An 18975-nucleotide genomic window follows, 5' to 3' on the forward strand; every position below is an offset into this window, starting at 1 on the left:
GGCCTTCCTGTCCTCGGATGCGCGGAGCTAGGCCGGGTCCGCGGAAGACGTGCGGTCCAGCGCGGGCAGGCTGAGGACGGATCGGCGAGACGGTAAGCCTTCCCCTGTCTCGGTGGAACTGGGGACGGCGGGATATAGCCCGCGCCTGCCGCAGAGGCTGCCAGTGCGCGCCAGCCTTGCGGCGAGCGGCTCCCGGCTCCCGGTGCGAGGTTGCACCGTTCCTCTTGCTCAGGGGCGTGGGTCCATACGGGCCGCTGCCCGCAGGGCTCTGAGGCCATCGGCTTCCCCTCCGAGCCACCCTGCCTGGCCCGTTCCGTCGGCCAGGCGGCCCCCAATGTGCCTGGATCGATGATGACTCCCTCATTCTGCATTCCTTGGAAAAGCTGAACAAAATGAGTGAGAACTCCCTACCGTCGTTCTCATCGAAACTGAGGTCCAGCACGTTGTCTCCCCCGGGGCAGAAAGTAGGAGCCAGGGACAGCTTCCCCTCGGTCACATGCCGGTATCCACCACCACCACCACCACCACCAGCACTTCCACCACCAACACCAACACCACACCACCGCCCCCCACCGCCTCCGCCGCCGCAACCGTCGTCACCGCCAGCACCCCCAGCCCCAGCTCTAGCCCCCGAGGGACCTCGGCCAGAACAGCGGCGTGTGCGGCTCAGGGCCTGCGAGGCGTTTCCCCGCCTTAGCCGGTCGGAGGTCCTGGGAGGCGCAGCCGGGCTCTTGTGTCGAGTCGGGCAGATGGTATCCTGTTCGTGGGAGTCCGCCAGGGAGGCGCTGGGTGAGGCCCTCTGAGCTCCTGTCACGGAGCAGCGTGGGCCGGGGTGGTGCTTCAGGCAGAGCTCCTGGGGGATCGTGAGGTAGAGGGTGCAGCGGCAGGCGCCTTGGGTTGCGAGGAGAGCCCCGGGGCCCGTCACCCCCGGTGGCATCGTTGGTGTGCCCCGTGTGCTTGTGGGTAGAGGGCAGAGGCCCAGGGACAGGACGCTGTCCTTGACAGCCCCTGAAGTTAAGCCCGTGGAGGCCCAGTGGGGCCCCACAAGGCCCGAGCCGTGAGACCAGGGCGAACGTGGAGCCGCCGTGCAGGCTCTCGGCCGACCCAGAATCGGTTGGGACGGGGGAGGAAGGCAGGCGGGCTGCTGGCGGGGAGCTGCGTGGCCCGAGCCTCAGGCTGTAATCTGCCACAAGCGTTCAATGCTTTGGGGGCTGTGGGGGCCGTGCCCGACATGACCCGTCCCCGCTGGGCGGCCACCTGGTGGCTCCGGGGACTGGCCCGGGGCTCGTCGGGGCCGCGTTTCGGTCCCTTGGCGGAGTGGGCCCGGGGTCTCCGTCCGCGCGGAGCGGCGATCTGTGGGCGTCTCCCAGGGACCCCCAGGAGTGCCGTTGCGATGAACCCCAGCACGGCCGGGACGCTGTCCGCGGGCGCAAGCCACGGGAGCCGTGGAGGGCTTGCTCCCCACCGCCAGGCCTGGGAACGGGCAGCTGTAGGTATTTGTGAGAGGGTCCCAGAAACTTGTGCCCCAGATGCCCCGCTGCCCAGTGGGATGGGGAACGCTCGAGAACTGTCCTTGCTCGCCTGCGCCCTAGGCAGGATGGGGCAAGCCGCGCGAAGCACGGTTCCCAGTCCAGCGCTGTGGCCTGGCCGGACGTGGAGCTGGGCCAAGGTCAGCTGTCGTGGGGCTGGAGGAGAGGTGGCTTCCTTCCCTTGCTCCTCACGCCTTCCCGTGGCGTCGCAGCGGGTGAGCGATGCCGCCAGGGCCAGAGTCCTCGGACCCACGCCGAGCGAGGGGCCCTGCCTCGCGTCCCGCCTGGTGCCTGACGGAAACGTCCACTGGGCTTGTGGCCGAGCGTTTCAAGATCCCTGCCTTGGAGGCGCGAGGCACGTGGGAGCCCAGGGTGGGCGGGACTTGCCGAGCCGGCGGGAGCCTGCGCACGTGGGGAGCGAGCTGCTGGATGAGTGCTCGCTCCCTCAGGGGCGGGGCCCACGAAGCCCGCTGGTCGTGGACACACCCATGCCCTGGGTGGGAATGGGCCCTGCTTTCAGTGGGAGGGTCAGCTGGCCCTCGGCGGGTCATGAGAACCGCTTGCCAAGAGGTGTGCTGCCTGGCCCTGCAGGGCCTTGCGGCTGAGAGCAAGGGCGGTGGCGCTTGGCCCGGAGTCCAAGCCCCTTCTCCTCTCGAAAGGGCCTTGGAGCGGCGTCGGGCCAGCGCCTGCTGTGCCAGGGCTTGCCGTTTCCGTGGGCCCCGGGATTTTGTCGGCGGTCGCCGAGGGTCTCTCTCCTGCGGTCACGCTGGGTGACGCTGGGGCAAGCGTCAGGGTGACAGATTTCACATCGCAGTGGCCTCCGTCTCCGGCACCGGGTGTGGCGAGCCGGAGCCGGCGTGCTCTGCTTTGCCAGGGGACGTTGGACACGCGTTTCGTCTGGCCTCCTCCCGTCAGACCACGGGGGTGTCGAACGTGGCGCTCGAGGATTCCGTGGCACCAAACTTCCGGAGCGGCGTGCCAGGCCGGGAGGCCAGGGGACCCTGTCCCGGGAGGGCTGTGAACGGGCGTGAGGCTCCCTCCAAGGGCGACCACCCCGTGGCCACCCCGACTGCGGAAACGCGCCCACCCGCCACCGCCCTCCTACATGTCCACGTGGCCCACAAGGGCTCCTAGCCCTCACACGCCAGGGCCAAACCCAACCTTACACCACTTCCCCAAACAGGCTCACATGCGCACGCCCCTACACACACACAAACACAGACACACACACACACACACACACACACACACACACACACACACACACATGCACACACACCCATCAACACACGCAGGCACACTCGGCCCACGCAGACTCACACCCGACCCCACGGAGACCCACGTGTCCGCGGCCTTGCCCGGCCGGCATGCGTGGCCTCCTGTCCGGCTGCGGCCAAGCCTGAGGGACAGAGGGTCCGCACCAGGCGGAGGCAAGGCTTCCCCCCAGGCATGTTCTGAGAGGCATGGCGAGCTGTACCCCTGGGTCCGTGGCTCACGCGAGCGTGCTACTTTTCCACACTTGTCAGGTGCAGTGTCCACGCCAGGCGGGCCCCCGGTCGGCCCAGAGAAGATGGCCTTCCTGTCCTCGGATGCGCGGAGCTAGGCCGGGTCCGCGGAAGACGTGCGGTCCAGCGCGGGCAGGCTGAGGACGGATCGGCGAGACGGTAAGCCTTCCCCTGTCTCGGTGGAACTGGGGACGGCGGGATAGCCCGCGCCTGCCGCAGAGGCTGCCAGTGCGCACCAGCCTTGCGGCGAGCGGCTCCCGGCTCCCGGTGCGAGGTTGCACCGTTCCTCTTGCTCAGGGGCGTGGGTCCATACGGGCCGCTGCCGCAGGGCTCTGAGGCCATCGGCTTCCCCTCCGAGCCACCCTGCCTGGCCCGTTCCGTCGGCCAGGCGGCCCCCAATGTGCCTGGATCGATGATGACTCCCTCATTCTGCATTCCTTGGAAAAGCTGAACAAAATGAGTGAGAACTCCCTACCGTCGTTCTCATCGAAACTGAGGTCCAGCACGTTGTCTCCCCCGGGGCAGAAAGTAGGAGCCAGGGACAGCTTCCCCTCGGTCACATGCCGGTAGCCACCACCACCACCACCACCAGCAATTCCACCACCAACACCAACACCAACACCTCCCCCACCGCCTCCGCCGCCGCAACCGTCGTCACCGCCAGCACCGCCAGCACCCCCAGCTCTAGCCCCCGTGGGACCTCGGCCAGAACAGCGGTGTGTGCGGCTCAGGTCCTGCGAGGCGTTGCCCCGCCTAGGCCGGTCGGAGGTCCTGCTAGGCGCAGCCGGGCTCTTGTGTCGAGTCGGGCAGATGGTATCCCGTTCGTGGGAGTCTGCCAGGGAGGCGCTGGGTGAGGCCCTCTGAGCTCCTGTCACGGAGCAGCGTGGGCTGGGGTGGTGCTTCAGGCAGAGCTCCTGGGGGATCGTGAGGTAGAGGGTGCAGCGGCAGGCGCCTTGGGTTGCGAGGAGAGCCCCGGGGCCCGTCACCCCGGTGGCATCGTTGGTGTGCCCCGTGTGCTTGTGGGTAGAGGGCAGAGGCCCAGGGCCAGGACGCTGTCCTTGACAGCCCCTGAAGTTAAGCCCGTGGAGGCCCAGTGGGGCCCCACAAGGCCCGAGCCGTGAGACCAGGGCGAACGTGGAGCCGCCGTGCAGGCTCTCGGCCGACCCAGAATCGGTTGGGACGGGGGAGGAAGGCAGGCGGGCTGCTGGCGGGGAGCTGCGTGGCCCGAGCCTCAGGCTGTAATCTGCCACAAGCGTTCAATGCTTTGGGGGCTGTGGGGGCCGTGCCCGACATGACCCGTCCCCGCTGGTCGGCCACCTGGTGGCTCCGGGGACTGGCCCGGGGCACGTCGGGGCCGCGTTTCGGTCCCTTGGCGGAGTGGGCCCGGGGTCTCCGTCCGCGAGGAGCGGCGATCTGTGGGCGTCTCCCAGGGACCCCCAGGAGTCCCGTTGCGATGAACCCCAGCACGGCCGGGACGCTGTCCGCGGGCGCAAGCCACGGGACCCGTGGAGGGCTTGCTCCCCACCGCCAGGCCTGGGCACGGGCAGCTGTAGGTATTTGTGAGAGGGTCCCAGAAACTTGTGCCCCAGATGCCCCGCTGCCCAGTGGGATGGGGAACGCTCGAGAACTGTCCTTGCTCGCCTGCGCCCTAGGCAGGATGGGGCAAGCCGCGCGAAGCACGGTTCCCAGTCCAGCGCTGTGGCCTGGCCGGACGTGGAGCTGGGCCTTGGTCAGCTGTCGTGGGGCTGGAGGAGAGGTGGCTTCCTTCCCTTGCTCCTCACGCCTTCCCGTGGCGTCGCAGCGGGTGAGCGATGCCGCCAGGGCCAGAGTCCTCGGACCCACGCCGAGCGAGGGGCCCTGCCTCGCGTCCCGCCTGGTGCCTGACGGAAACGTCCACTGGGCTTGTGGCCGAGCGTTTCAAGATCCCTGCCTTGGAGGCGCGAGGCACGTGGGAGCCCAGGGTGGGCGGGACGTGCCGAGCCGGCGGGAGCCGGCGCACGTGGGGAGCGAGCTGCTGGATGAGTGCTCGCTCCCTCAGGGGCGGGGCCCACGAAGCCCGCTGGTCGTGGACACACCCATGCCCTGGGTGGGAATGGGCCCTGCTTTCAGTGGGAGGGTCAGCTGGCCCTCGGCGGGTCATGAGAACCGCTTGCCAAGAGGTGTGCTGCCTGGCCCTGCAGGGCCTTGCGGCTGAGAGCAAGGGCGGTGGCGCTTGGCCCGGAGTCCAAGCCCCTTCTCCTCTCGCGAGCGCCTTGGAGCGGCGTCGGGCCAGCGCCTGCTGTGCCAGGGCTTGCCGTTTCCGTGGGCCCCGGGATTTTGTCGGCGGTCGCCGAGGGTCTCTCTCTTGCGGTCACGCTGGGTGACGCTGGGGCAAGCGTCAGGGTGACAGAGTTCACATCGCAGTGGCCTCTGTCTCCGGCACCGGGTGTGGCGAGCCAGAGCCGGCGTGCTCTGCTTTGCCAGGGGACCTTGGACACGCGTTCCGTCTGGCCTCCTCCCGTCAGACCACGGGGGTGTCGAACGTGGCGCTCGAGGATTCCGTGGCACCAAACTTCCGGAGCGGCGTGCCAGGCCGGGAGGCCAGGGGACCCTGTCCCGGGAGGGCTGTGAACGGGCGTGAGGCTCCCTCCAAGGGCGACCACCCCGTGGCCACCCCGACTGCGGAAACGCGCCCACCCGCCACCGCCCTCCTACATGTCCACGTGGCCCACAAGGGCTCCTAGCCCTCACACGCCAGGGCCAAACCCAACCTTACACCACTTCCCCAAACAGGCTCACATGCGCACGCCCCTACACACACAGAAACACAGACACACACACACACACGCACACACACACACACACATGCACACACACCCATCAACACACGCACGCACACTCGGCCCACGCAGACTCACATCCGACCCCATGGAGACCCACGTGTCCGCGGCCTTGCCCGGCCGGCATGCGTGGCCTCCTGTCCGGCTGCGGCCAAGCCTGAGGGACAGAGGGTCCGCACCAGGCGGAGGCAAGGCTTCCCACCAGGCATGTTCTGAGAGGCATGGCGAGCTGTACCCCTGGGTCCGTGGCTCACGCGAGCGTGCTACTTTTCCACACTTGTCAGGTGCGGTGTCCACGCCAGGCGGGCCCCCGGTCGGCCCAGAGAAGATGGCCTTCCTGTCCTCGGATGCGCGGAGCTAGGCCGGGTCCGCGGAAGACGTGCGGTCCAGCGCGGGCAGGCTGAGGACGGATCGGCGAGACGGTAAGCCTTCCCCTGTCTCGGTGGAACTGGGGACGGCGGGATAGCCCGCGCCTGCCGCAGAGGCTGCCAGTGCGCGCCAGCCTTGCGGCGAGCGGCTCCCGTCTCCCGGTGCGAGGTTGCACCGTTCGTCTTGCTCAGGGGCGTGGGTCCATACGGGCCGCTGCCGCAGGGCTCTGAGGCCATCGGCTTCCCCTCCGAGCCACCCTGCCTGGCCCGTTCCGTCGGCCAGGCGGCCCCCAATGTGCCTGGATCGATGATGACTCCCTCATTCTGCATTCCTTGGAAAAGCTGAACAAAATGAGTGAGAACTCCCTACCGTCGTTCTCATCGAAACTGAGGTCCAGCACGTTGTCTCCCCCGGGGCAGAAAGTAGGAGCCAGGGACAGCTTCCCCTCGGTCACATGCCGGTAGCCACCACCACCACCACCACCAGCAATTCCACCACCAACACCAACACCAACACCTCCCCCACCGCCTCCGCCGCCGCAACCGTCGTCACCGCCAGCACCGCCCACACCCCAGCTCTAGCCCCCGTGGGACCTCGGCCAGAACAGCGTCGTGTGCGGCTCAGGTCCTGCGAGGCGTTGCCCCGCCTTAGCCGGTCGGAGGTCCTGGGAGGCGCAGCCGGGCTCTTGTGTCGAGTCGGGCAGATGGTATCCCGTTCGTGGGAATCTGCCAGGGAGGCGCTGGGTGAGGCCCTCCGAGCTCCTGTCAGGGAGCAGCGTGGGCCGGGGTGGTGCTTCAGGCAGAGCTCCTGGGGGATCGTGAGGTAGAGGGTGCAGCAGCAGGCGCCTTGGGTTGCGAGGAGAGCCCCGGGGCCCGTCACCCCGGTGGCATCGTTGGTGTGCCCCGTGTGCTTGTGGGTAGAGGGCAGAGGCCCAGGGCCAGGACGCTGTCCTTGACAGCCCCTGAAGTTAAGCCCGTGGAGGCCCAGTGGGGCCCCACAAGGCCCGAGCCGTGAGACCAGGGCGAACGTGGAGCCGCCGTGCAGGCTCTCGGCCGACCCAGAATCGGTTGGGACGGGGGAGGAAGGCAGGCGGGCTGCTGGCGGGGAGCTGCGTGGCCCGAGCCTCAGGCTGTAATCTGCCACAAGCGTTCAATGCTTTGGGGGCTGTGGGGGCCGTGCCCGACATGACCCGTCCCCGCTGGTCGGCCACCTGGTGGCTCCGGGGACTGGCCCGGGGCACGTCGGGGCCGCGTTTCGGTCCCTTGGCGGAGTGGGCCCGGGGTCTCCGTCCGCGAGGAGCGGCGATCTGTGGGCGTCTCCCAGGGACCCCCAGGAGTCCCGTTGCGATGAACCCCAGCACGGCCGGGACGCTCTCCGCGGGCGCAAGCCACGGGAGCCGTGGAGGGCTTGCTCCCCACGGCCAGGCCTGGGCACGGGCAGCTGTAGGTATTTCTGAGAGGGTCCCAGAAACTTGTGCCCCAGATGCCCCGCTGCCCAGTGGGATGGGGAACGCTCGAGAACTGTCCTTGCTCGCCTGCGCCCTAGGCAGGATGGGGCAAGCCGCGCGAAGCACGGTTCCCAGTCCAGCGCTGTGGCCTGGCCGGACGTGGAGCTGGGCCTAGGTCAGCTGTCGTGGGGCTGGAGGAGAGGTGGCTTCCTTCCCTTGCTCCTCACGCCTTCCCGTGGCGTCGCAGCGGGTGAGCGATGCCGCCAGGGCCAGAGTCCTCGGACCCACGCCGAGCGAGGGGCCCTGCCTCGCGTCCCGCCTGGTGCCTGACGGAAACGTCCACTGGGCTTGTGGCCGAGCGTTTCAAGATCCCTGCCTTGGAGGCGCGAGGCACGTGGGAGCCCAGGGTGGGCGGGACGTGCCGAGCCGGCGGGAGCCTGCGCACGTGGGGAGTGAGCTGCTGGATGAGTGCTCGCTCCCTCAGGGGCGGGGCCCACGAAGCCCGCTGGTCGTGGACACACCCATGCCCTGGGTGGGAATGGGCCCTGCTTTCAGTGGGAGGGTCAGCTGGCCCTCGGCGGGTCATGAGAACCGCTTGCCAAGAGGTGTGCTGCCTGGCCCTGCAGGGCCTTGCGGCTGAGAGCAAGGGCGGTGGCGCTTGGCCCGGAGTCCAAGCCCCTTCTCCTCTCGAAAGGGCCTTGGAGCGGCGTCGGGCCAGCGCCTGCTGTGCCAGGGCTTGCCGTTTCCGTGGGCCCCGGGATTTTGTCGGCGGTCGCCGAGGGTCTCTCTCCTGCGGTCACGCTGGGTGACGCTGGGGCGAGCGTCAGGGTGACAGAGTTCCCATCGCAGTGGCCTCCGTCTCCGGCACCGGGTGTGGCGAGCCAGAGCCGGCGTGCTCTGCTTTGCCAGGGGACCTTGGACACGCGTTCCGTCTGGCCTCCTCCCGTCAGACCACGGGGGTGTCGAACGTGGCGCTCGAGGATTCCGTGGCACCAAATTTCCGGAGCGGCGTGCCAGGCCGGGAGGCCAGGGGACCCTGTCCCGGGAGGGCTGTGAACGGGCGTGAGGCTCCCTCCAAGGGCGACCACCCCGTGGCCGCCCCGACTGCGGAAACGCGCCCACCCGCCACCGCCCTCCTACATGTCCACGTGGCCCACAAGGGCTCCTAGCCCTCACACGCCAGGGCCAAACCCAACCTTACACCACTTCCCCCAACAGGCTCACATGCGCACGCCCCTACACACACAGAAACACAGACACACACACACACACGCACACACACACACACACATGCACACACACCCATCAACACACGCACGCACACTCGGCCCACGCAGACTCACACCCGACCCCACGGAGACCCACGTGTCCGCGGCCTTGCCCGGCCGGCATGCGTGGCCTCCTGTCCGGCTGCGGCCAAGCCTGAGGGACAGAGGGTCCGCACCAGGCGGAGGCAAGGCTTCCCCCCAGGCATGTTCTGAGGGGCATGGCGAGCTGTACCCCTGGGTCCGTGGCTCACGCGAGCGTGCTACTTTTCCACACTTGTCAGGTGCGGTGTCCACGCCAGGCGGGCCCCCGGTCGGCCCAGAGAAGATGGCCTTCCTGTCCTCGGATGCGCGGAGCTAGGCCGGGTCCGCGGACGACGTGCGGTCCTGCGCGGGCAGGCTGAGGACGGATCGGCGAGACGGTAAGCCTTCCCCTGTCTCGGTGGAACTGGGGACAGCGGGATAGCCCGCGCCTGCTGCAGAGGAGCCAGTGCGCGCCAGCCTTGCGGCGAGCGGCTCCCGGCTCCCGGTGCGAGGTTGCACCGTTCCTCTTGCTCAGGGGCGTGGGTCCGTACGAGCCGCTGCCGCAGGGCTCTGAGGCCATCGGCTTCCCCTCCGAGCCACCCTGCCTGGCCCGTTCCGTCGGCCAGGCAGCCCCCAATGTGCCTGGATCGATGATGACTCCCTCATTCTGCATTCCTTGGAAAAGCTGAACAAAATGAGTGAGAACTCCCTACCGTCGTTCTCATCGAAACTGAGGTCTAGCACGTTGTCTCCCCCGGGGCAGAAAGTAGGAGCCAGGGACAGCTTCCCCTCGGTCACTCACCCGAAGCCAGTACTGCCAACCCAACTACTCTCCCTGCCATAACCAGCACCACCAGAAGCACCAGCATCTATAGTCCTTCCAAATGACTGCCTCCTTCTCCTTTGTCCATGTTTCCAGTTGGATTTCCGCAGGCTGGATCCTTTTGGGATCATGGTATGAGATTGGCTCTTTGACCGGACGCAATCGAGATTGCATAATGTGGTGGCTTGCCGACAATCGTTGCTGCCTGCTTGTCCAAGTCACATGTGGTTCAACAGTGGCTTGAATTTTCGATAGATTTAGGGATGAGAGGCCCATAGAGAGTGGAGTTCTATTTTATGCTCGCATTGCACCTGGTCAGAGGCTCAGCCTCCTGTGCCTTCGAAGTCCTGGGCATGCTTCACCACCCTGCGGGCATTTTCGGACCAGGTCCCAGTTCCCCAGCGGTGCTGGCTGCGCCGTCATCCAAGGGTGCCAATTGGAGGCGGGGGACAGGCGGGTGGAATGGGTGCTTGAGGTAACGACTTCACGCAACTTGCTTCTGAGCATGCAGGAATGAGGGGGACATGACCTCCTGCGGGATGGGTTTTTCTTGGCCCCACAGGAACTGGGATATCTTCAGGATGGGGTGGGTTTTCTGTATGCAAGAATGGAGGACTCCGGTCCATGGCAGGGAGGGCAGCAGCTTTGGGGCCCACCTAGGGGAGGACATTTGCCCTCAACCTGAACCCAGGGCTCATTGCTCCTGGGGTCATTGCCCTGGAATCAAGGGGTGTTCCCCCTGGTTGGCTTACCGATGCAGCTTCGTGTTGTTGGACGTGTATCTCCTTGACAGCCTGAGTATGTGCTGGGTGTGTGGTGAGTTCCCCGTTCGGGGGAGGCTGACTGGGGAGGCGTTCCCGCAGGAGTTGTACGTCATGGTGGAGGGAGAGGTTGCTTGGATGCCCCGGGGCTCGCTGGGGATGCGCCACATGCAGACCATGTTTGCAATCCATAGAGGAGACCGGTGTTGCCCTATGTAGTCTAGGGAGTTGTTTCCATTAAAGGACCACAGTGTGTGGGCTGTCCCATATCTCAAACCTACAGTGCAACCCACCCCTCATCAGACTCTCCCCTTCCTATCACACTTCCCTCCTTTTTCCACGCCGGGCCCCGTGTCTGCATTTTTGGAGGCGTCCATGTGTAGACATTGGTTCTCAGGCATGAGATCAGGCACTGCCCATAATAGGGAGAGGTAGAACAGAGTGTCCCCACTGCGTAGTACTGACTTAGGAACAGATTTAGGGACACAGATGAGTCCCCGGGTGAGGCGCTCATGTCACTTCTCCCCATGTCCCAGGTGGAGTTGGCTGGACGCGGGTGTCGGTGACTGTTGGCGATCCCATTTTCCTGATCCGCGATGCCCTACCTGTGAGGCGAGGACGCCCCTGGAGAGGCATGCTGTGTAGGCTGTGGTCAGCTGGGAGTTGCCCACATTTGCAGTAAGTGTCTCACCCTTGCCACCACATGCCCGGGTCTTCTCCGAGGCCTCCTTGGCCGAGAACGGCCCCGTTGGCAACCCGGTGGCCTGGGGCTGGGTGTTCACAAGGGCTGACGTGTCTGAGCTCAGTGGCCGTGCCAGGCTAGAGCCGGCCCTTTCAATGCTCCATGTCCTGAGACGTGCTCGGATCGATGATGACTCCCTACAAATGCAATCCTTGGAAATCTGAACAAAATGAGTGACAATCCCTACCGTCGTCCTCATCGGAACTGAGGTCCTGCACATGGTTCCCCGCAAGGATGTCCGAGAGAGAGAGATTCAGGCCACCTGAGATCTTTACCGCTAACTCGGTGTGCTTGGCCGTTGGAATGTCACTCCTAGGGCAGGGGAACTGCTCCATGGCAGAGGGAGTATGCCGCCTCCTGTAGCAGATGGCCAGGGGGAAGCAGGGCCTTCTGGGGTCAAAGGTCTAGCTGCTTCCAGAGAGGACAGGGAGGTCGTGTGTGCCAGAGGTCGGCTGCCCACGTGGCCCAGAGCCCCCGAGGCCCTCTCCGCCACTCACCGCGCACCGCCACCAGCACCGCTGTCCTCGCCGCGGTCCCTGGCCTTTGTGCCTCCAAATCCCTTATGCCTTGTCCATGGAGGGCAGAGAGGTATTAGACACGGAATGGGAAGAGGATGCTGGGCCAGGAGTGGAACATACTTCATCTGCAACGGCTCCACGTCGGAGGGCATGACGCCCACCGTGGCGGGTGGGCATCCTCAGGGAGTTCCGAAACTGGGAAGGACAGTGACTCCGATGACATCGCCTGTGCCAGAGGGTCGATCCTTTGGGCCCCGGCCACCATGGAGTTTTACATGGGGGCAGGAGGGAAGCTACAGGGTTGCGCACATGGGGGCTGGGAGGAAGCCCTGGCAGAGACCAAGGCAGCTAGAAGTGTCGTCCCAGGAAAGACTTGGCCACGCAATGCTGGGAGGGGAGGCGGTGGGCCATTTCTCCCCGTGCCAGAGGTTCACGTTTAGTACGGCTTCCCAGGTGACTGGGAGCCACGAGTGTGCGTGGAGTATAACCATGGCGGGTGTGATGGGTTTCTTGTGGTTGGAGGCGGCAGCACCTGGGCACCCTAGTGGTGCTTGGCTAGGTTCGGTGGGGCAGGTCATATCTGGAGGGTTACGCCCTTTGCAATGCCTTGTGATGACTTGGCAGTGGAAGCTTTCGTGTAGAGGCTCCTTCAGGGTGGTTGCCGGCACCTGCCTGCTTCCCACAAGTCTGTGTTGCCAGATGGACTGCAGCAGGCAGAATCCAGTTGGGGAACTAGGCACAAGAATGGCTCTCATATGGGTGGCAAGAAAGGCTGCGGGATGTGGGAGAGTGCCGATAGGCCTTGCTGCCTGCTGGTCCAAGTCACATGTGTTTCTGCAGTGGCCTGCACTCGCGATAGATTTAGGGACCCCGGGCCCGGAGACACTGGGTCCTGTGGCCGGCCAGGCAGTGCTCCGGGTCAGAGGTTCAGCCTCCTGTGCCACCGAAGACCTGGGGCGTGCTGCCCCGACCCATGGGCAATTTCCGGCCAGGTCACAGAGCCCCAGAGCTGCTGGCTGCGCCAGCTTCCAAGGGTGCTAATGGGAGGCGGGTGGGTCTTGCGGGTGTCATGAGCGCGCGTGGTCACCGCATCTCACGGTTATGCCCCAGAGCCCACAGGATGGATGTGGACGTGACCTTCTGCGGGGTGGGTGTGCGGTCACCCCTTGGGGACCTGGGGTATCTTAGGGCTGGCATGGGTTTTCTCTATGGAGGAAGAGAGGGGATCGGGCAATGACACGGAGGGCCAAAAGGCACCACTTGTGGGAGGCCACTTACATCCACCCCGAACCCGGGGATCATTGCTCCAAAGATGATTGCCATGGAGCCAAGGGGATTTCCCTCGGCTTGGTTTCCTGATGTCGCATCATGTTGCTAGGTCGTGCATCTCCTTGTCGGGCCATGTAGGTGCTGGTTGCATGGTGGGTACCAACGTTGGGATGCGGCTGGTTGGGGAGGTGCTCCCTCTGGCGTTATACCGCTTGGGGGAAGGCGAGGTTGCCCGATGCCACTGGTGCTCGCTGGGGATGCGCCAGAGGCAGGCCCTTTGTGCAACCGATGGAGAAGACAAGTGTTGCAGTATGTGGTCTAGGGACTCGTTTCCATTAAAGGACACAGTGTGCGGGCTGTCCCACGTCTCAAACCCACTGTGCACCCCACCCCTCAACACTCTCTCCCCTTCCTGTCACCCTTCCCTCCATTTTACCTCGCCCGGCCCCGTGCCTGCATACTTGGAGGCTTCCTCAGGCATGGGACCAGACACTGCCCATCTAGGGAGAGGTAGAGCAGAGTGTCCCCACTGCGTGGCACCTGCGTGGAGCCCCACAGACGTGTCCCTGGGCGGAGGCACTCCTGTCACTTCTCCCCATGTTCCAGGTGGATTTGGGTGCACGCGGGTGTCGTTGACTGTTGGCGAATCCCATTTTCCTGATCCGCGATGCCCTACCTGTGAGGCGAGGACGCCCCTGGAGAGGCAGGGTGTGTAGGCGTTGGTCAGCTGGGAGTCACCAACATCTGCAGTAAGTGTCTCACCCTTGCCACCACATGCCCGTGTCTTCCCCGAGGCCTCCTTGGCCGAGAAAATCCCCTTTAGCCACACCGTGGCCTGGGGCTGGGTGTTCACAGGGTCGACGTGTCTGAGCTCAGTGGCCGTGCCAGGCTAACGCCGGCCCGTTGAATGCTCTGGTCCTGAGACGTGCTCGGATCGATGATGACTCCCTACAAATGCATTCCTTGGAAATCTGAACAAAATGAGTGACAATCCCTACCGTCGTCCTCATCGGAACTGAGGTCCAGCACGTGGTTCCCCGCCAGGAAGTCCGAGAGAGATCCAGGCCACCCGAGATCTTTACCGCTAACTCGGAGTGTTGGCACATGGGAATGTCGCCAATCGGGCTGGGGAACTGCTCCGTGGCAGAGGAAGTATGCTCCCACCTGTAGCAGATGGCCAGCGGGAACCAGGGCCCTCTGGGGTCAAAGGTCTGGCTGCTTCCAGAGAGGCTATGGAGGTCGTGCGTGCCAGAGGTCGGCAGCCCACGTGGCCCGGAGCCCCCGAGGCCCTCTCCGCCACTCACCGGGCACTGCCACTAGCACTGCTGTCCTTGCCGCGGTCCCTGGCCTTTGTGCCTCCAACTCCCTTGTGCCTTGTCCACTAAGAGCAGCGAGGATTTAGAAACGGTATGGGAAGAGGATGCTGGGCCAGGAACGGAACATACTTCATCTGCAACGGCTCCGCAATGGAGGGCATGAGGCCCACCGTGGCGGTTGGTCATCCTCAGGGAGTTCCGGGACTGGTAGAACAGTGACCCCGATGACATCGCCTGTGCCAGAGGGTCCATCCTTTGGGCCCCGGCCACCATGGAGTTTTACATGGGTGCGGGAGGGAGGCTACAGTGCTGCGCACATGGCGGCTGGGAGGAAGCCCTGGGCAGAGATCAAGGCAGCTAGAAGTGTCGTCCCATGAAAGACTTGGCACCTGATGCTGGGATGGGAGGCTGCGGCACACTTGCCGCAGGGCCATTTCTCCCCATGCCAGAGGTTCACGTTGAATAAAGCTGCCCAGGTGACTGTGAGCCACGAGTGTGCGTGGAGTGTAACCAAGGCGGGTGTGATGGGTTTCTCGCGGTTGGTGGCGGCACCACCCTAGTGGTGCCCGGCTAGGTTCGGTGGGACAGGTCGTAACTGGAGGGTTACACCCTTAGCAACGCCTTGTCCTGACTTGGCAGTGGAAGCATTCGTGGAGAGGCTCCTTCAGGGTGGGTTGCCGGCACCTGCCTGCTTCCCACAAGACTGTGTTGCCAGATGGACTGCAGCAGACAGAATACGGGTGGGGACCTGGGCCCGAAAATGGCTCTCATTCGGGTGGCAGGCGAGGCTGCGGGATGTGGGAGAGTGCCGACAAGGGTAACTGAATGCTGGTCCAAGTCACATGTGGTTCTGCAGTGGCCTGCATTTGCGATAGATTTAGGGACCCCGGGCCCGGAGACACTGGGTCCTGTGGCAGGCCATGCAGTGCTCCGGGTGAGAGGCTAGGTCGTGCATCTCCTTGTTGGGCCGAGTAGGTGCTGGTTGCGTGGTGGGTACCAACATTGGGATGCGGCTGGTTGGGGAGGTGCTCCCTCTGGGGTGATACCCCTCTGGGGAAGGCGAGATTGCACGGATGCCCCTGGTGCTCGCTAGGGATGCGCCACACGCCAGCCCTTTCTGCAACCGATGGAGAAGACAAGTGTTGCCGTATGTGGTCTAGGTACTCGTTTCCATTAAAGGACACAGTGTGCGGGCTGTCCCAGTCTCAAACCCACTGTGCACCCCCCCCTCAACACTCTCTCCCCTTCCTGTCACCCTTCCCTCCATTTTACCGCGCCCGGCCCCGTGCCTGCATACTTGGAGGCTTCCATGTGTAGACATTGGTCCTCAGGCACGGGACCAGGCACTGCCCATCGTAGGGAGAGGTAGAGCAGAGTGTCCCCACTGCGTGGCACCTGCGTGGAGCCCCACAGACGTGTCCCTGGGCTGAGGCGCTCCTGTCACTTCTCCCCATGTTCCAGGTGGAGTTGGCTGCACGCGGGTGTCGGTGACTGTTGGCGAATCCCATTTTCCTGATCCGCGATGCCCTACCTGTGAGGCGAGGACGCCCCTGGAGAGGCATGCTGTGTAGGCGTTGGTCAGCTGGGAGTCACCCACATCTGCAGTAAGTGTCTCACCCTTGCCACCACATGCCCGGGACTTCCCCGAGGCCTCCTTGGCTGAGAAAGTCCCCCTTGTCAACCCCGTGACCAGGGGCTGGGTGTTCAGAAGGGTCGACGTGTCTGAGCTCAGTGGCCGTGCAAGGCTGGAGCCGGCCCTTTGAATGCTCCGGGTCCTGAGACGTGCTCGGATCGATGATGACTCCCTACAAATGCATTCCTTGGAAATCTGAACAAAATGAGTGACAATCCCTACCGTCGTCCTCATCGGAACTGAGGTCCAGCACGTGGTTCCCCGCCAGGAGGTCCGAGAGAGATTCAGGCCAACCGAGATCTTTACCGCTAACTCGGAGTGTTGGCACATGGGAATGTCGCCAATCGGGCTGGGGAACTGCTCCGTGGCAGAGCAAGTATGCCCCCTCCTGTAGCAGATGGCCAGCGGGAACCAGGGCCCTCTGGGGTCAAAGGTCTGGCTGCTTCCAGAGAGGCTATGGAGGACGTGCGTGCCAGAGGTCGGCTGCCCACGTGGCCCGGAGCCCCCGAGGCCCTCTCCGCCACTCACCGGGCACTGCCACTAGCACCGCTGTCCTCGCCGCGGTCCCTGGCCTTTGTGCCTCCAACTCCCTTGTGCCTTGTCCACTAAGGGCAGCGAGGTTTTAGAAACGGAATGGGAAGGGGATGCTGGGCCAGGAGCGGAACATACTTCATCTGCAACGGTTCCGCGACGGAGGGCATGAGGCCCACCGTGGCGGCTGGGCATCCTCAGGGAGTTCCGGGACTGGTTAGAACAGTGACTCCGATGACATCGCCTGTGCCAGAGCGTCCATCCCTTGGGCCCCGGCCACCATGGAGTTTTACATGGGGGCGGGAGGGATGCTACAGGGCTGCGCACATGGGGGCTGGGAGGAAGCCCTGGGCAGAGATCAAGGCAGCTAGAAGTGTCGTCCCATGAAAGACTTGGCACCTGATGCTGGGATGGGAGGCTGCGGCACACTTGCCACAGGGCCATTTTTCTCCCCGTGCCAGAGGTTCACGTTGAATAAAGCTGCCCAGGTGACTGTGAGCCACGAGTGTGCGTGGAGTGTAACCAAGGCGGGGGGTGTGATGGGTTTCTCGCGGTTGGTGGCGGCACCACACTAGTGGTGCCCGGCTAGTTTCGGTGGGGCAGGTCATATCTGGAGGGTGACGCCCTTAGCAACGCCTTGTCCTGACTTGGTAGTGGAAGCATTCGTGGAGAGGCTCCTTCAGGGTGGGTTGCCGGCACCTGCCTGCTTCCCACAAGACTGTGTTGCCAGATGGACTGCAGCAGACAGAATACGGGTGGGGACCTGGGCCCGAAAATGGCTCTCATTCGGGTGGCAGGCGAGGCTGCGGGATGTGGGAGAGTGCCGACAAGGGTAACTGAATGCTGGTCCAAGTCACATGTGGTTCTGCAGTGGCCTGCATTTGCGATAGATTTAGGGACCCCGGGCCCGGAGACACTGGGTCCTGTGGCAGGCCAGGCAGTGCTCCGGGTGAGAGGCTAGGTCGTGCATCTCCTTGTTGGGCCGAGTAGGTGCTGGTTGCGTGGTGGGTACCAACGTTGGGATGCGGCTGGTTGGGGAGGTGCTCCCTCTGGGGGTTACCCCTCGGGGGAAGGCGAGGTCGCACGGATGCCCCTCCCTGGTGCTCGCTGGGGATGCGCCACATGCCGGCCATTTGTGCCACCGATGGAGAAGTCAAGTGTTGGCGTCTGTGGTCTAGGGACTCGTTTCCATTAAAGGACACAGTTTGCGGGCTGTCCCACGTCTCAAACACACTGTGCGCACCTCCCCCCAACACTCTCTCCCCTTCGTGCCACCCTTCCCTCCATTTTCTCCCGCCCGGCCCCGTGCCTGCATACTTGGATCCTTCCATGTGTAGACTTTCGTCCTCAGGCACGGGTCCAGGCACTGCCCATCGTAGGGAGAGGTAGAGCAGAGTGTCCCCACTGCGTGGAACCTGCATGGAGCCCCACAGACGTGTCCCTGGGCGCTGGCGCACCTGTCACTTCTCCCCATGTCCCAGGTGGAGTTGGCTGCACGGGGGGTGTCGGTGACTGTTGGCGAATCCCATTTTCCTGATCCGCGATGCCCTACCTGTGAGGAGAGGACGCCCCTGGAGAGGCACGGTGTGTAGGCGTTGGTCAGCTGGGAGTCGCCCACATCTGCAGTAAGTGTCTCACCCTGGCCACCACATGCCCGGGTCTCCCCCGAGGCCTCCTTGGCCGAGAATGGCCCCCTTGGCAACCCCTCGGCCTGGGGCTGGGAGTTCACAAGGGCCGACGTGTCTGAGCTCAGTGGCCGTGCCAGGCTAGGGCCTGCCCGTTGAATGCTCCGTGTCCTGAGTCGTACTTGGATCGATGATGACTCCCTACAAATGCATTCCTTGGAAATCTGAACAAAATGAGTGACAATCCCTACCGTCGTCCTCATCGGAACTGAGGTCCAGCACGTGGTTCCGCGCCAGGAAATCCGAGAGAGAAATTCAGGCCACCCGAGATCTTTACCGCTCACTCGGAGTGTTGGCACATGCGAATGTCGCTCCTAGGGCCGGGGAACTGCTCTGTGATAGAGGGATTATGCCCCCTCCTGTAGCAGATGGCCAGCAGGAACCAGGGCCCTCTGGGGTCAAAGGTCTGGCTGCTTCCAGAGAGGCCAGGGAGGTCGTGCGTGCCAGAGTTCAGCCGCCCACGTGGCCCAGAGCCCCCAGGCCCTCCCCGCCACTCACCGCGCACCGCCACCAGCACCGCTGTCCTCGCTGCGGTCCCTGGCGTTGAGCCTCCAACTCCCTTGTGCCTTGTCCACTGAGGGCAGAGAGCTTTTAGACACAGAATGGGAAGAGGATGCTGGGCCAGGAGTGGAACATACTTCATCTGCAACGGCTCCACGACGGAGGGCATGAGGCCCACCGTGGCGGCTGGGCATCCTCCGTGAGTTCCGGGACTGGGCAGGACGGTGACTCCGATGAC

The 18975-nt window shown here is 64.5% G+C and overlaps 1 long non-coding RNA gene and 8 other non-coding genes across 9 annotated transcripts in view; all 9 read left to right on the forward strand.

Annotated features, from left to right (window-relative positions):
* Nucleotides 1-342: 342 nt before the first annotated feature.
* On the forward strand, nt 343-437 carry LOC123389379. The gene has a single exon (XR_006603986.1). It is a non-coding gene; the product is annotated as a small nucleolar RNA SNORD116 (small nucleolar RNA).
* A 3003-nt stretch (nt 438-3440) lies between these two features.
* Nucleotides 3441-3535, forward strand: LOC123389380. Its single transcript, XR_006603987.1, has one exon. It is a non-coding gene; the product is annotated as a small nucleolar RNA SNORD116 (small nucleolar RNA).
* A 2987-nt stretch (nt 3536-6522) lies between these two features.
* On the forward strand, nt 6523-6617 carry LOC123389381. Its single transcript, XR_006603988.1, has one exon. It is a non-coding gene; the product is annotated as a small nucleolar RNA SNORD116 (small nucleolar RNA).
* A 2985-nt stretch (nt 6618-9602) lies between these two features.
* LOC123389383 lies at nt 9603-9697 on the forward strand. The gene has a single exon (XR_006603990.1). It is a non-coding gene; the product is annotated as a small nucleolar RNA SNORD116 (small nucleolar RNA).
* Nucleotides 9698-11404: 1707 nt separating this feature from the next.
* LOC123389399 lies at nt 11405-11497 on the forward strand. The gene has a single exon (XR_006604006.1). It is a non-coding gene; the product is annotated as a small nucleolar RNA SNORD116 (small nucleolar RNA).
* A 2505-nt stretch (nt 11498-14002) lies between these two features.
* LOC123389384 lies at nt 14003-14095 on the forward strand. Its single transcript, XR_006603991.1, has one exon. It is a non-coding gene; the product is annotated as a small nucleolar RNA SNORD116 (small nucleolar RNA).
* A 1314-nt stretch (nt 14096-15409) lies between these two features.
* Nucleotides 15410-18975, forward strand: part of LOC123389285 — an 80084-nt gene continuing 76518 nt past the window's right edge. The window contains exons 1-2 of the long non-coding RNA XR_006603857.1: nt 15410-15991; nt 18033-18176. This is a non-coding gene — a long non-coding RNA (uncharacterized LOC123389285). The remainder of the gene's footprint in view (nt 15992-18032; nt 18177-18975) is intronic.
* Nucleotides 16176-16268, forward strand: LOC123389386. The gene has a single exon (XR_006603993.1). It is a non-coding gene; the product is annotated as a small nucleolar RNA SNORD116 (small nucleolar RNA).
* Nucleotides 18361-18453, forward strand: LOC123389387. Its single transcript, XR_006603994.1, has one exon. It is a non-coding gene; the product is annotated as a small nucleolar RNA SNORD116 (small nucleolar RNA).

The sequence above is a fragment of the Mustela putorius genome, unplaced genomic scaffold (genome assembly GCF_011764305.1).
Source record: "Mustela putorius furo isolate JIRA1106 unplaced genomic scaffold, ASM1176430v1.1 tig00003972_pilon_pilon_pilon, whole genome shotgun sequence".
NCBI lineage: Eukaryota > Metazoa > Chordata > Mammalia > Carnivora > Mustelidae > Mustela > Mustela putorius.